Raw genomic sequence first — 13,157 nt, 5'->3', positions numbered from 1 at the left:
CAGGCCTTTATTCTGTTCAGAGGTATAGGGGTGATTAGATTGAGTGGTCTTTTGCCCATTTACCATTTTGCCATGTTTTTCTGAAAAAGGGGAGAAAACAGCAAACTTAAATTATACTTGACTCAAACTCTGGTTAGCTATTTTTCTATTTATCTCAATTCTAAATTTGCAATTTAGGGTATTGCTCCTGTATTCCGACAACTGTTTAAATTATGAGTTTTGTGCATCCTTAACATAGACCTTTATAGTACAGTCTAGCTATAATGAAACAGGACACAAGTGCATCATTGTGAAGTGGCACAGCATAGTGCAGCACAATAATAACAGTGCTTATTTTTCAAGGCTAGCTATTTTATATGAGCATTAACAGTGATAATTATCTTATATATAAAAAAAAGTCAAGTTTAACCCCTCCAAATCAACCCCAGCTCACACATACAGTACACACACAAACAAACCCATCCATGTGCATATATTGTAGCATGGATGGGAAAATCATAGAAGGAAAGTATATTCCTCCAGAATCCTCTATGAAGCAGCACAGGAGGCTGCAAAATTAAGGGTCTGTGCAGCTGTGAGGGCTGATTAGCCTCAACTGTAGTTAAAAGGTGGCTCCAAGGGTAGTGTCTAGGCTGCTCTTTCCTGGGAGAGAGTTGAGACACTGGAGCTGCAGTGTGGAACTTATCCTGTTTGGGGAAAAGTGTGTTTGGGACCTGTTTTCTGCACAGTTAACTCTGAGAGCCTAAGGAATATTTGTCCACAGAGGTAGATGGCCTAGTAGGAAGGACCAGCTAGTGAATGTATATATATACAACGCATAGTATAAAGTCATGTGGACATCACGCAGCAGGGCATTCCACAACCTCACTGCCCTCTCCATAAAGAACCACCTACGCTGCATCAAATGAAACTTCTGTTGCTCTAGTCTATGGGGGTGGCCTCTGGTGCTCTGATCTTTTCTGTGGATCCAGAGAAAACAACTCAACAGTGACAGTCTACTCTCATAGATTAAACCCCCTTTAATAGTTTAGGCTGATGTCTCTGCTTTCTCTCCATCTCATTAATATCCTTCTTAAGAACTGGAGCCTAAAATTGCACTACATACTCAAAGTGAAGCCTTATTAGATATATATAAAGAGGCAAAATTATGTTTTCATCCCTTGAGTTAATTTTTTATGCAAGAGGGTACTTTATTTGCTTTAGTAGCTACTTAATGATATCAATGATGCCTAAAGTTACACAGCTATTAAAGATATAGGGGTATTGATGGGTGTTGAAGGAAACACTACTATTCTGTGTATAACTTGCATTTATGTTATTCCTACCATAACCTTGCACTTATCAAGACTGAACCTTATTTGTCAGTTTGCTGCTTAGTTTTCAAGTTCAGTCAACTTATAGTTTTGTATAATTTAGTATCATCAGCAAAAATAGACAGAGTACTTTCAATGCCCACCATAAACAAGTTAAAAAGCAAAGGGCCAAGGACAGACTCCTGCAGTACTCCCCTAACACTGGTCCAATTAGAAAATGCTTCTTTCCTATCTTCCTTTCCCTCTTTCCTATCTTTCCCCTCTTTCTCCCGTTTCTCTACCCTCTAAATATTACTCTATATTGAGTATAGAGTACAGTTAATAGAAAGTTGTATGGCCTGAAGGCTAGATTTACAAGGTGACCAACTTGTAGAAAGGCTATACCCATGTTACATGATTGTTATGTCTATTGTAATGAAGAAATAATAAAAATTGTCAAATTAAAAAAAAAGAGAATGCTTCTTTCACAACCATTCTTTGTAATCTAGCCTTCAACCAATTCTCTATCCAAGCACAAACATGTTCAGGCAAATATTCCTTAATGTAACCAGTAATCTCCCATGTGATACTATATCAAATCTTTTAGCAAAATCTAAGCTAATTGCATCCACCACCATCCCAGAGTCTAGGTTTATGCTCACCTCCTTACAGAAGGTAATAAAATTAGTCCGGCAGGATCTATTATGCATAACACCATGTTGGCACAAATTAAGAGAACTGTGGTTTTCAATATCTCTAGGTCTCTAAGGTGATTGCATACAGTAAATTTGTATCATGGGCAACTAATGTAAAGCTGCTTTCCTCTGGCATATATCTAAATTGCTGATTGGAAAACATATATGTCACCTGTAGTTCAGGTAGTAGCCTGAAGTTGCCTTGCTATGTTTCCCCACCAGAGATTCACATACTTGCAGGTGGGAAAGATAGCTCTACGAACTGTATAAGTGAGTAGAGGCATGGCTGCTGGGGGACAGACAATACCAATTTGAGTCAGGTGTCTCATTATCCCCATCCCCTTTGGCCCACCTGTGGCTAATTTTTGCAGGGGTGTGGGTCCAAATGGGTTAAATAGCCCCTCTCCCAGGAAGTGCCACAGCACTTGGAGTGGAACACACAGAGAGCAACTTTCACTCCCTCCCACCCTCATCTTGTTATTGTTTAACTGTCATTGATATGTTTAATGTTTTTTCATATTTTGTTGTCACAGTTTTATCTTAGTAGCGGGGGTCTTACGCACGGCCTGATGGAATATGGAAAACTTGGTGAGTTAAGCTGAGCACGTTCAGCAGTCTACGGCTTTGAACCTGTTACAGCAGGAGACTCCTGGTGATTGGGGAATATCGTGCCAGCTGCAAGGCAGCTGTTGGCATAATGTTATCATATTAATTGTTAATAATTGTATTAATAAAGCTGTGGCCCAATTTTCATCCAAAATGTTGTCATGTCTTTTTTGGAATTTTCTTGGGTTTACAAAACAATGTTATGGGCCACAACATGGTATGCTTGTCCCCCAACCTGTTTAGCAGCCAAGAATTTCCAGAAGATTAGCTTCCCGTGGGAAGCTAATCTCCATGTCTGCTATGACCCTATGCTTAATTTAGCTTCTCCCTCTCAGTCTTTTTGAACATATATCGTAAAATAGCAATGTATAAAGTCCTATAAAAGGACATTGACTTTTCAAAAAAATAAGTACATTAGCACCCCCCCCCCAAACTTACTACTTTACCCAATACAAAAATGCTAAAGTTTTAACTTTTTATTCATTTGGCAGTATTTATTTAATTTACCTTTTAGAAAACAGGTACCTATACAGGATTTGATGTGTGGGAGGTGTAAGGATTATTCTGTGAAATGTGTCAGCACAAACAGATGCTATCAAAATGACATATAGCAGCTTAGTGGGTGATTAAGTAACACTAAAAATGATAGTTCAACAAGGGCCAGTGCAAACTGTGCATGTGTTGAGTAAAGGTTATGTATTTAAGCTTAGGTTGTTTTAAATCAATATTTTTATTTCCATTACATTGAAGTATAATATAGTTAAAACTAGAAATGTTTATCTACTTAATGTAATGTTTATGCCTGTTATTACATTATTCTTTAAATCAAGTGACAAATGAAGTAAATGAAATCAACAAAGAACACATACATTTACTTTAAATGGATAAACCTGACTAGGGGATTTAGCCCCACAAAATGTTGCAGTGAATGCAGAGATCTCAGGTGTGTGTGGCAATAACTTAATATATAAACAGTACCAGAGTTAAGTTCCAAATTGGTCATCCGGTCCAGATGGAAATCCTGTTGGCCAAGTATCACATTAGCCCAATTTTGTGGTCTTAAAAACAAGACATACTTATCAGCCATTTAAGTGGTTAAATATGTCAAAAATCTGTTGGACTAGAAGATTTTTAGATTTATAGCCAATGTAATTTCTAATTTTCTAGTATCACTGAAATCTGGACATGCATGTATTGTTGTATGCAATTCTACTACACCCATGAAAAGAATAGCTGTTAATTGCTTCATTTTAGAAACCAAAGCAAAATATTTAATTTTGTTTGCAAACAGTAAGTCTTGTGTACATGGAAGTGTTAATTCTCAATGAAGCTTTTTCCCAGGTATTTGCATCATGTGAACTTCTGAAAATGTTAACATACTGAACATATTTGTGAATTGCATGCCATATGATGGCTCCAATACAGTATTAGTGAGAAATCATATTCCATTTTTATAACAAGCATTCTCATATTATAAGTATTCTGATATTTTCCATTATTTGACTGAACCTGATTTGCTATATAAAACTATAGTTTGTGATCCCCAAGAGAATGTCATGAACTCTTGGACGTTGAAGCATCCTCTTTGATTTTAATAGGGAGCACTATTTTCGGAATGTTCTGGACTTTCCTTTACCTTTCAGCTATATTTATTTTTATAGTCCCTCAACAATAGCTACGTTCTTCCTTTTATGAGATGGCCTATGGCCATATTGCTGCCATGGGAAATGCTATATCATTTCTATTTCTGACCTGACTGTAAAATATCTAAAATGCAAAATAATTTGGAAACAATAGGAGCATTTACATTATAGGAATTAATATGTTTCTTTTTGATTTGCTGATTATAGCTTACAATGTGTAATATGACTGCAATGTATGTAGATCAGCTGATGCTAAACACACACATAAAAAAAATAAGGAAACAGAAAGTTAATGGTTCCTTCTGCTGACTTATATCCCCTTGATGGCTCTAAAATCTCTATTGATATGCAAAGTGCAATGGACATCATGAACTTTACACCTAACTGCTTACTAAATGTTTGGAGTTTGTTGCAAAGTCCCATTTTCTGTCTTCACGTAAGATTTTTCTTTTATGGTATATACTTGAATTCAGTCTTTAATGAAAATTTTCCACAATACTTATACTCTTACATGTTACCTACATTTGCACAATTAGAATTTGTAAATTTGTTCATCCAACGTGCTTTATCAGTGGGCTATATGGTTTAGTTTTGTATCTGTACAAAATAGAAAAAAATTAGGAAAGTTTGTCTGGAGCAAAGAATAAAAAAGGATAGGACATTAGCAAAATGTGAATATTCTTCTCAATTTCCTTTCAAAATTTCATATACATAAGACATAAACATAAGAAATATTTGAGGAGCTTTTTTTGCTCCTGTTTATTTACCATATATTACTTGATTTTCTTTTTTGAGCATAACACCCAAGAATATTGTCTTTGCATTATGCAGGGTTCCCACAGATTGAAGTATCAAGGCAATTCTCTTAAACATTATGTAGCCATTGAAACAATAGAACAAATATAGTAATAGAATATTACTTAATTAATAATGTACCACCTATTGTAAACTTTAAGAATATAAAAAGGCACGAGGGGTTCCATGACCATATAAATGTACAAGGCCAAAGGCTAAGTGGAAAAATCTAATATGTTGGTAATACTGGAATCCTTAACTGTAAAGGAGATATAAGGTTAAACAGACCTTGGAAAGCAGGAAAACCTCTCAGTTCTAGTGATGAGCGAATCTACAGGAAAATTTGCAAAACAGGGAAAAATCCGGGAAACGCCAAATTCTCGTGAAAGTTTCCCAAAACAATTTGTCAATGGCGAAATGCAGAAATTCGCTGTGAATCTATGCCTGGCAAAAAAATTCGCTCATCGCTACTCAGTTCTATTTTAGGTGAAGTATGAGGCATTTAAATAAAATAAAGAAGGATAGCTTGAAGACCATACAGTACATAACATGAAAAAAAAAGACGCGTGGAATATATATATTTCTTTTGTATCAAGTCCCTATGTGTGCGGCACTCTTTCTATTATATTTTTGTTTTTGACCTGCACCAAGGGCATTTTGACTTGTATAGGGTGTGCTCTTCTCTGTGTAATATATATATATATATATATACCATATATATACAAATATATATTTACAATAGAAATATACATAATCATAATTTTCCCTAGTGCAGGACATCTTATGAGTTTAGAAAAGGTATTGCTCATTTATGTTATAAGCAACATCTATATATTTGGTTAGATTTGGTAAGATTCTTTAATAGGCCACTTAATATGATATAAACTATATGTAAGTAAAATATTTATTCTGAGAGTATAATTTTTCTTTAAGCTAAGTCTTAGACAATGCATATATATGTCCATTTAAATTCAAACACAGGTATTTGTATACACATTGCAAAGTTCCCATCTGGTGTATGCAGTTGCTGAGTCTAAATGTATTTTCTTTGTTTTCAGTGAAAAATGTCATGCGCTCCCTCCTAGGAACATGCTAAACATACAGAATACTACTTTATCAAGACAGGGTAAAGAAAGTCGATATTATAATAGAACTATTTACGTACTATGTAACTCATGGGAATAATCAGGTCACAAAAGGTCCTGTTCTGTCAGCAAATGAAAACTTCTTTGTTGTAATCAAAGTTCATAAATCATTCTATATTTTTCACCTTGTGCCAACACAATTATTTGAAAGTTAAAGTAAAGAGAACATGTGTATTTTATAGAGAAATATATTCACAGTTTACTTTTATATGGATTTTTCTACAGGGTAGTAATTTGTGTGGCTTTGTATTCTTTTTATACTTTTGTACAATGAAGTGCATAGCTTTGTATGATAACATAGTAGTGAACACAAAATACATAAAGAAATCTCCAGGACTTGGTTCAGCCAACGCTGTGGCATTGACCAGCTAATAGCAGCACCCTTGTGCCAGCGCTCAGTCTAACCCACATTCTGCAGTTGACCAGCTGCTAAAAAAAGCCATTATTTGAACACAAAAAGGAGGTGTTATTACCTCACTTTCACAAAATATATAAGCTCATGTGCCACGTTAAGGTCCTTCATTGTACATTGTACACTGCCTATTAGTATTCTAAAAGGTTCATGACATGGGCAGTGTCAAGCCTTGGACCTTCTCACCCAAAACTTATGATCCCTTTTACTAAGCACTCAGACTTACAGTTCTTAATAGGTTGAAAAGGCCACAGCCAAGTTTATTAAACATAAATTAACAATCATATAACTTTACATCTCCAACACATTTATATTATAACAACTATCCAGCAGAATCTCTACCACTAGCAGCTGAAGGCTGCTTCTATGGAGATCCCCGGTTAAATACCGTAACCAAATTCCAGAGGCTATTCCCCTTATCTCTGCCATTTAGCTCAAACATAGGCAAAACTGGCATAACTGGTATGCACAAGCAGTGTGCTTGTCCTCTAATCTACTTTACTCTGTAATTAAATCCCCTTGCAAGTGCCTTTTCTCCAGAGAAAACACCCCCAACCTTGACAGTCTTTCCTTATAGTTTAATTCATCCATTCCTTTTCCCAGTCTAGTAGCACATCTCTGTTATCTCCTCCAGATCATTATTATCCTTCTTAAGGACTGGGTCCAAAACCTGCACTGAATACTTAATGTCAAGCCTTACCAAGAATCTATACCGAGGCACAATTATGTTTTTGTTCATCAAGTCAATGCTCTTTTTATGCAAGACAGTACTTTATCTGCTTTGGAAGCCACTAAGGGGTTGATTCACTAAAGTGTGATAACGCTTATCACATGCTTTTTTGCGTTAAACTTTGGCAAAAAAATAAGACGCTATAAAATTTTTAACGCATGCTATCAATAGCACTCATTTTATCGCACTTTAGTGAATCAACCCTTAAGTGACTCTGCCTAGAATTACTCAGTTTGTTAGCCACAGAAATCCCAAAATCGATCTGAATTTAGGACTCCAAACTGCATTTATGTTGTTTTTACCAAATTGCATAACGTTGCATTTTTCATCATTTAGCCTCATTTACCAATTTAATGCCCAGTTCTTAAGTCTAGACAAATCACTTTGCATGGAACTTATAATTTTCCACAATTTAGTGTAAAAAAAAAAAAAAATTGTGAAAAAAAAAAAATAGTACTTACAATGCCAACCTTGATCGGTTTTAATTTGTTTATTAATGACTTTGATAATTAAGAAACAGATTTAAAAGGAAAGGGCCAAGGATAGACCCCTAAGGTAATTCACCATTAACACTGGCCCAGTTAGAATATGTTTCATGTATTACTGTTACCAGAATAATGTTCTAGGCCGATTTTTGCAATTTGACGAGATATTGAATTGATGTAAGGCATGAGTATTCTGTTTATTTAGAATATGCTTATGTAGCGCTGGATATATTTGATGTATGCAATTTAACTGTACACAAATGCCAACATATTTCATATCCATATATAATGAAGTGCCATGATGTATATGGTTTCAGGAGCCCTGGAAGTACTGTGGAATAAAAATACAAACCTTTATTTAAAATAACAGATTAAATATGATAAAATAAGTGCTTTATTCAACAATAATGTTCTGTTATGGACTGTAAGTATAGGTGCCTGAAACTGCCAGGAATAACCTCTTAGGTGAGGCAGTAGAGCCCTGCCGACCCCAGTGTTCACCAACGCCCTTTTGGGGCCACAGGCTTTTTTTTGACAGGGAGCCTACTCATGGTCAAGGCTATTTTCCAGTGGTACAGAAGGGATCAGAAGGAATCAAAGTTAAAGCCAGGCAAAGGTCAGTGGCAGGCAGTGAAGAGTCATAAATCGGAAGTCAGGTTCCTGCTAAGCTAGGAACCAGGTACACAGAACCAGCTTGGGCAATTCAAAACAAACAAGGAACCAGTTTTAAATTCAAATTTGGCGACAAAGGTGATGTCCGCCGATGTCACAATGCAGCGCATGTGTAATTTGGCGTGCGCACACGCCTTGCAGCAGTGCACGCCGGAAAGCGCTGAAGATGGAGCGCGTCTACATGGGGGAGCACATAGAGGTACATAGAGGAACACTCGCAAGTCGCCCGGGGCTCCTTACATGTTCTTTTTCATGAACACTGAACAAAGGCAAGGGCAAACCTTTACAATATATTTGTAATATGGCTTTTTAGACATTTATATTTGTCAGTTTAATTACAGTATTTGGCAGAAATAAAACAAAATTTGGCATTCAGAGAAGCAAATTATAAAGTCACACCATGATACAGTATACTTCTGTATACACGGTTATATTTAGTGCTTTCACTGTTAAATAGGCTAACATTGCATGTGACAAATTACCATTACACTAATAGATTAAGCAATTATTGCAATTTATTAGAAGCTTGCCATAAAGCTTAAAATATAAAATAGTTTATTGTAAAATTAATATGTGTCTGTATGTGAACACTTCTATTTAAATTGTGGGGGTTGGTTAAAAATGCTTTGGTAATGGCAGTTTGTGCAAAAAGCAGTGCTTCTTTTGTTTTCCTACTGATAAAAACCTTTACAAATAAAAGTCAATTTCACAAAATTAGATCTAAATAAACCTTTCACAGTCATACTTTATATTATTAAAGTTCATGCTGCAAACAGATCATAATTTAATTCCTTGTTGTATGTATTCACCCACTAAAGTCACAAAAATAAACATACAATAGCTATTATAAAAGATGCAAGGACACAATAATGAGATATTTGCTACCTTCATAAAACACTGAAGCCTGTTCAAAACATTTCATCATACTTGGAAAAAAAGATCTCTGTGTTAGATACAGTGAAAATGGTAAACATTTTTTTTCACAATTTATAGATGTAGCTCCATTAACTTGTAAAAAGTGACACAGATGACCACAGACTGCATCTTTGTGCAAGAAGGTGCACTAGCATATACAGTATATTAGGCCTTCATAGAATGCAAACAACCATGTAAACAGAAATTAAATATATGTAAAAGCTTCTTTTTGTGATATTTTGTCAGATGCTTACTATCTACCACCCTTTTTAAGAAGCCCAGCAAATGTATTACCCTATGGGAGACAGGTCACACAAATAAAATACAATTGTATCCCTTATAAACCAGTTTAAACTTTGCTTTCACTAGCCTTAATGAGGTTAAGCAGCCAGTGCTAATTACTGTGTTTTTGTTTAATATCTGTTACAATACAGGAGTAAAATAACTTTATTTACAATTGTAATTTTTATTTATTGTTAACCCGCAAGGTAAGTATAGAAAATATACTTCGATCTTGCAATTTCTGTTATATGATGAAAGGGATTACTTAAGGATGTAAAATGCTGAAAGCAGAAACTATTGTTTAAGAGTTTAGGAGAACAACATTAATATTTTATAAAGATAGTTGTATTTATGTAAAAAAAATGTGCAGTTTATTAAATTTACATTTTATGATCCGAGTCTTCTGTTATCTAAATTGCCTTCAATGTGTTTTTTTTTACAGTACAGAGTTGGACTGGCTGGGTTTGCAAAGTCAAAGTCTCTGCATGCAATGCCGCTGATGAAATAGTTGATGGGCTACTTTTTCCATGTGACTGGAGAAACTTGTTAGGTAACTAGTGCAATTGTCCGGGACAAGACTAGATGATGGTACTAACTACTGACTGCTACACTACCATCTTCTGATTTCAAGACAAGAAAGTATCTTCAACAGTGTGGACATGGTTGTGGTGTCAGACAGTGGCTGCCTTGTCATAAAACACTGTAGGATTGAATCTGTCTTGCGAGCACACATGTCTGGGGATTTAAGTATGCAGCTGTGTAGAACATGTGTTCTGTTTAGAATGTATGTTCCTGCCCACCACCAGTTTATTCTGCTTCTAAACCAATAGGCTCTCTCAAAGTCTGCCCTACTTAGTTTTATTTTACTTTCTTACCACCCAGATTCTTGCTATCATCTCCTTACCATGCTACCCTGTCTTTCATTTTTCCTGCAGGCTCTGCCACTTCATACCAGCTCCTCTATTCTCTGCTGATCTATAAATCTACCCAGTCACCTTATACATTTTTGTGCTGCTCTTTTCCAATTGCTCCATCAACCTCCCTTGTGCACCTTATAACCTGCTCAAACTTCCCAGGGAGGAGTCAATGTTTGGTAATGGGCCCTTGAGGTCAGGTTTTCCAGCATGCCAAGATTTATGCACTTCATGTAATAAATATTTGTAATTTTTAGTCTTATTTAATTATCCTGCACTGTGTGTATTTCAAAAACATTCACCATAATCAGATTTTTTATTTTAACATCTTGAACAGCAAAGCTCAAAGTATCCCAAATTATGTTTAAAAATATGTAAAGTTTATCTTTCATAGTTAAATTAATAGAGGTTAATATGCTCATAGTTCAACTTTGTGAAACACATATTCCAAAAGATCCCAAAATAATGGGTTATCTTTAGACATAAAATGTAATGAATAAGTTTTAAAATCTGTGAAATCTAGAACTGTTTAGGGCTCCCTCGCCAGATAAATAGGAGTTCATCATTTTTTGGAAAGGGTACGTTTTTAGTTGATCTTATCTGAAAAGTATTCATAACTAAAGGTATTACAGCAATTTTTAAAAAATATCTTGGAAAAGAGACTAAACTGGCTACTGCAATAAGCAATTACATACTTAAGAAAGACAAGTTTATGAATCTAATGTATTTAGAATTAACTAAAATGACAAAAGTAAAGAAAAAAATATTGTGAAGTAGAACTTCTTCCTTAAGGTATTGGCAGCTACCATCTGAATTATTCATTCAATTTAAACATGATGCACAGTGTAAGTTTTAAACATTTTGTCACTTGAGCATTTTGTAACTGGACAAAATAAGTGGAATTGGCCCTCAATTATCATGTAAGGATATTACCTAGGCCTTGTGCTCAACAAGTGCACCCACAGCTTGTTTGCAGATGATTGCTATTAAAATAAATAGAGGGTTGATTCCAGCTTTTTCTGCTACAAAAGATTTGAAAATCACCCTGCGTGACTTTGAAACTATCGTTGATATTTGTAAGTATATTTTCACCTATGTTCTACAAATAACAATGCATCGTGCTGAAAACAGATGATATTTTACGAGTAGACAAAATGATGTTGTAATATAAGGGATGAGGTGGTTACTATTTTGATATCTTTATATTTGAATAATGTGACATGATATAAGAAATATAACAATATGTGCTGTTTATCAGTTTGTTTGTGTGTAACTGGCTGCATAATGTTCTGTGAAATACAAGTCCATGAATGCCACTTATAATAATGGCGTCCTATTACTGAAATGCCTGTGCTAGAATTCAATGTAGCTGAAAGCTAATCAACCAACCAACAAGTGTATAGCAAACAAAGAAAGGTTGACCTCTGTTTTGGGCTATGACTCAGTCTCAGGCTGCCACATGTCAATTAAGCGAAGATCAGAATGGTCATCTTATTGAAGTTTAACACAGGCACATGTCTCTGCTGTCACTTCAGTCACATAACCAGCTATTTTGCTTTTAAAATGATCAAAGATTCCACAGATCCTGAGCCTGCACCTATAAATTATCTAATGAATACTGATGTGAATGATAGGCTTTACAGCCTTCTCATTACATGAAGCAAAATCTATTATTGTTGATTTATCTTTGTACATGTTCATGGTTCAGTTCATAAAAACATATTCCAGTGAAGCTTTCCAATAAAAAAATGTATTATCTTTCCACATATAGTTTATCAGATTCATTTTTATAGAAAGTATTCATTTCTGTTGTATATTAAATGTAGTGTTGCTTCAGAGATAATGCAGAGATTAAAGAGAAAATATACCCCCTTTTTGACATGAACTCATTCAGGCTTATGTAAAGAGGGTACATAAACACTATCTGAACTTCCAGACTGAAATATAAATAGTTTGTTTTCTACACAAACATGCCTAATCCCACAGATTAAAAAGAAACAATGACAATCTATCTCCGTTTACGGCACCAGTTGCCCATCCTCCCTCAACCACTCCCTTACTATGTTTCATTGTAAGGTAATGGAATTTGGGGTGTGAATTTCCTCTGCTTTCCATAGTGGGTGGTACACAAATTCTGTGTCAAGCCGAGGGAGCTCAAGTCCCAGAATCCAATATTTTCTGACACGACCGCAACTTTTTTTGACGTGACAACTTTTATTGACACAACTGCAAATTTTCCACTGCAACATTTTGCGCCTGACAAAAAAATTTGCTTATCGCTACAACTGAGCAAGGTTGAGCAAGGTTAGGTTGCATTTTATTGTGGGGCATATTTATTATAGCGTGGTAAGCCAACATCACCAGTGATGTTGCCAATAGCAACCAGACTTTTGCTTTTATTTTGTAACTTGTAGGTGACCGTTCAATTCTAATTGCTATGGGCAATATCATTGGCGATGTTGTCTTACACACTTTAATTAACATGCTCCTGAGTGTCTAATTAGGGATTATGGGAAATTGGTCATGCAAGTATCATATTTATTTTCTGCATACTCCTAGCCAAGATGGATG

General features: G+C 35.3%; 1 long non-coding RNA gene across 1 annotated transcript in view; it reads left to right on the top strand.

Moving 5' to 3' along the window:
• LOC116410416 overlaps positions 1-12,350 on the top strand; it is a 29,746-nt gene extending 17,396 nt beyond the window's left edge. Inside the window, exon 2 of the long non-coding RNA XR_004222377.1 lies at positions 10,115-12,350. This is a non-coding gene — a long non-coding RNA (uncharacterized LOC116410416). The remainder of the gene's footprint in view (positions 1-10,114) is intronic.
• The last annotated feature ends 807 nt before the right edge of the window (positions 12,351-13,157 follow it).

This window comes from Xenopus tropicalis, chromosome 4, assembly GCF_000004195.4.
Source record: "Xenopus tropicalis strain Nigerian chromosome 4, UCB_Xtro_10.0, whole genome shotgun sequence".
NCBI classification, from domain to species: Eukaryota; Metazoa; Chordata; class Amphibia; order Anura; family Pipidae; genus Xenopus; species Xenopus tropicalis.
Note: the sequence above shows the minus strand (reverse complement) of the source record. Positions and strands in the feature narration are given on the sequence as shown.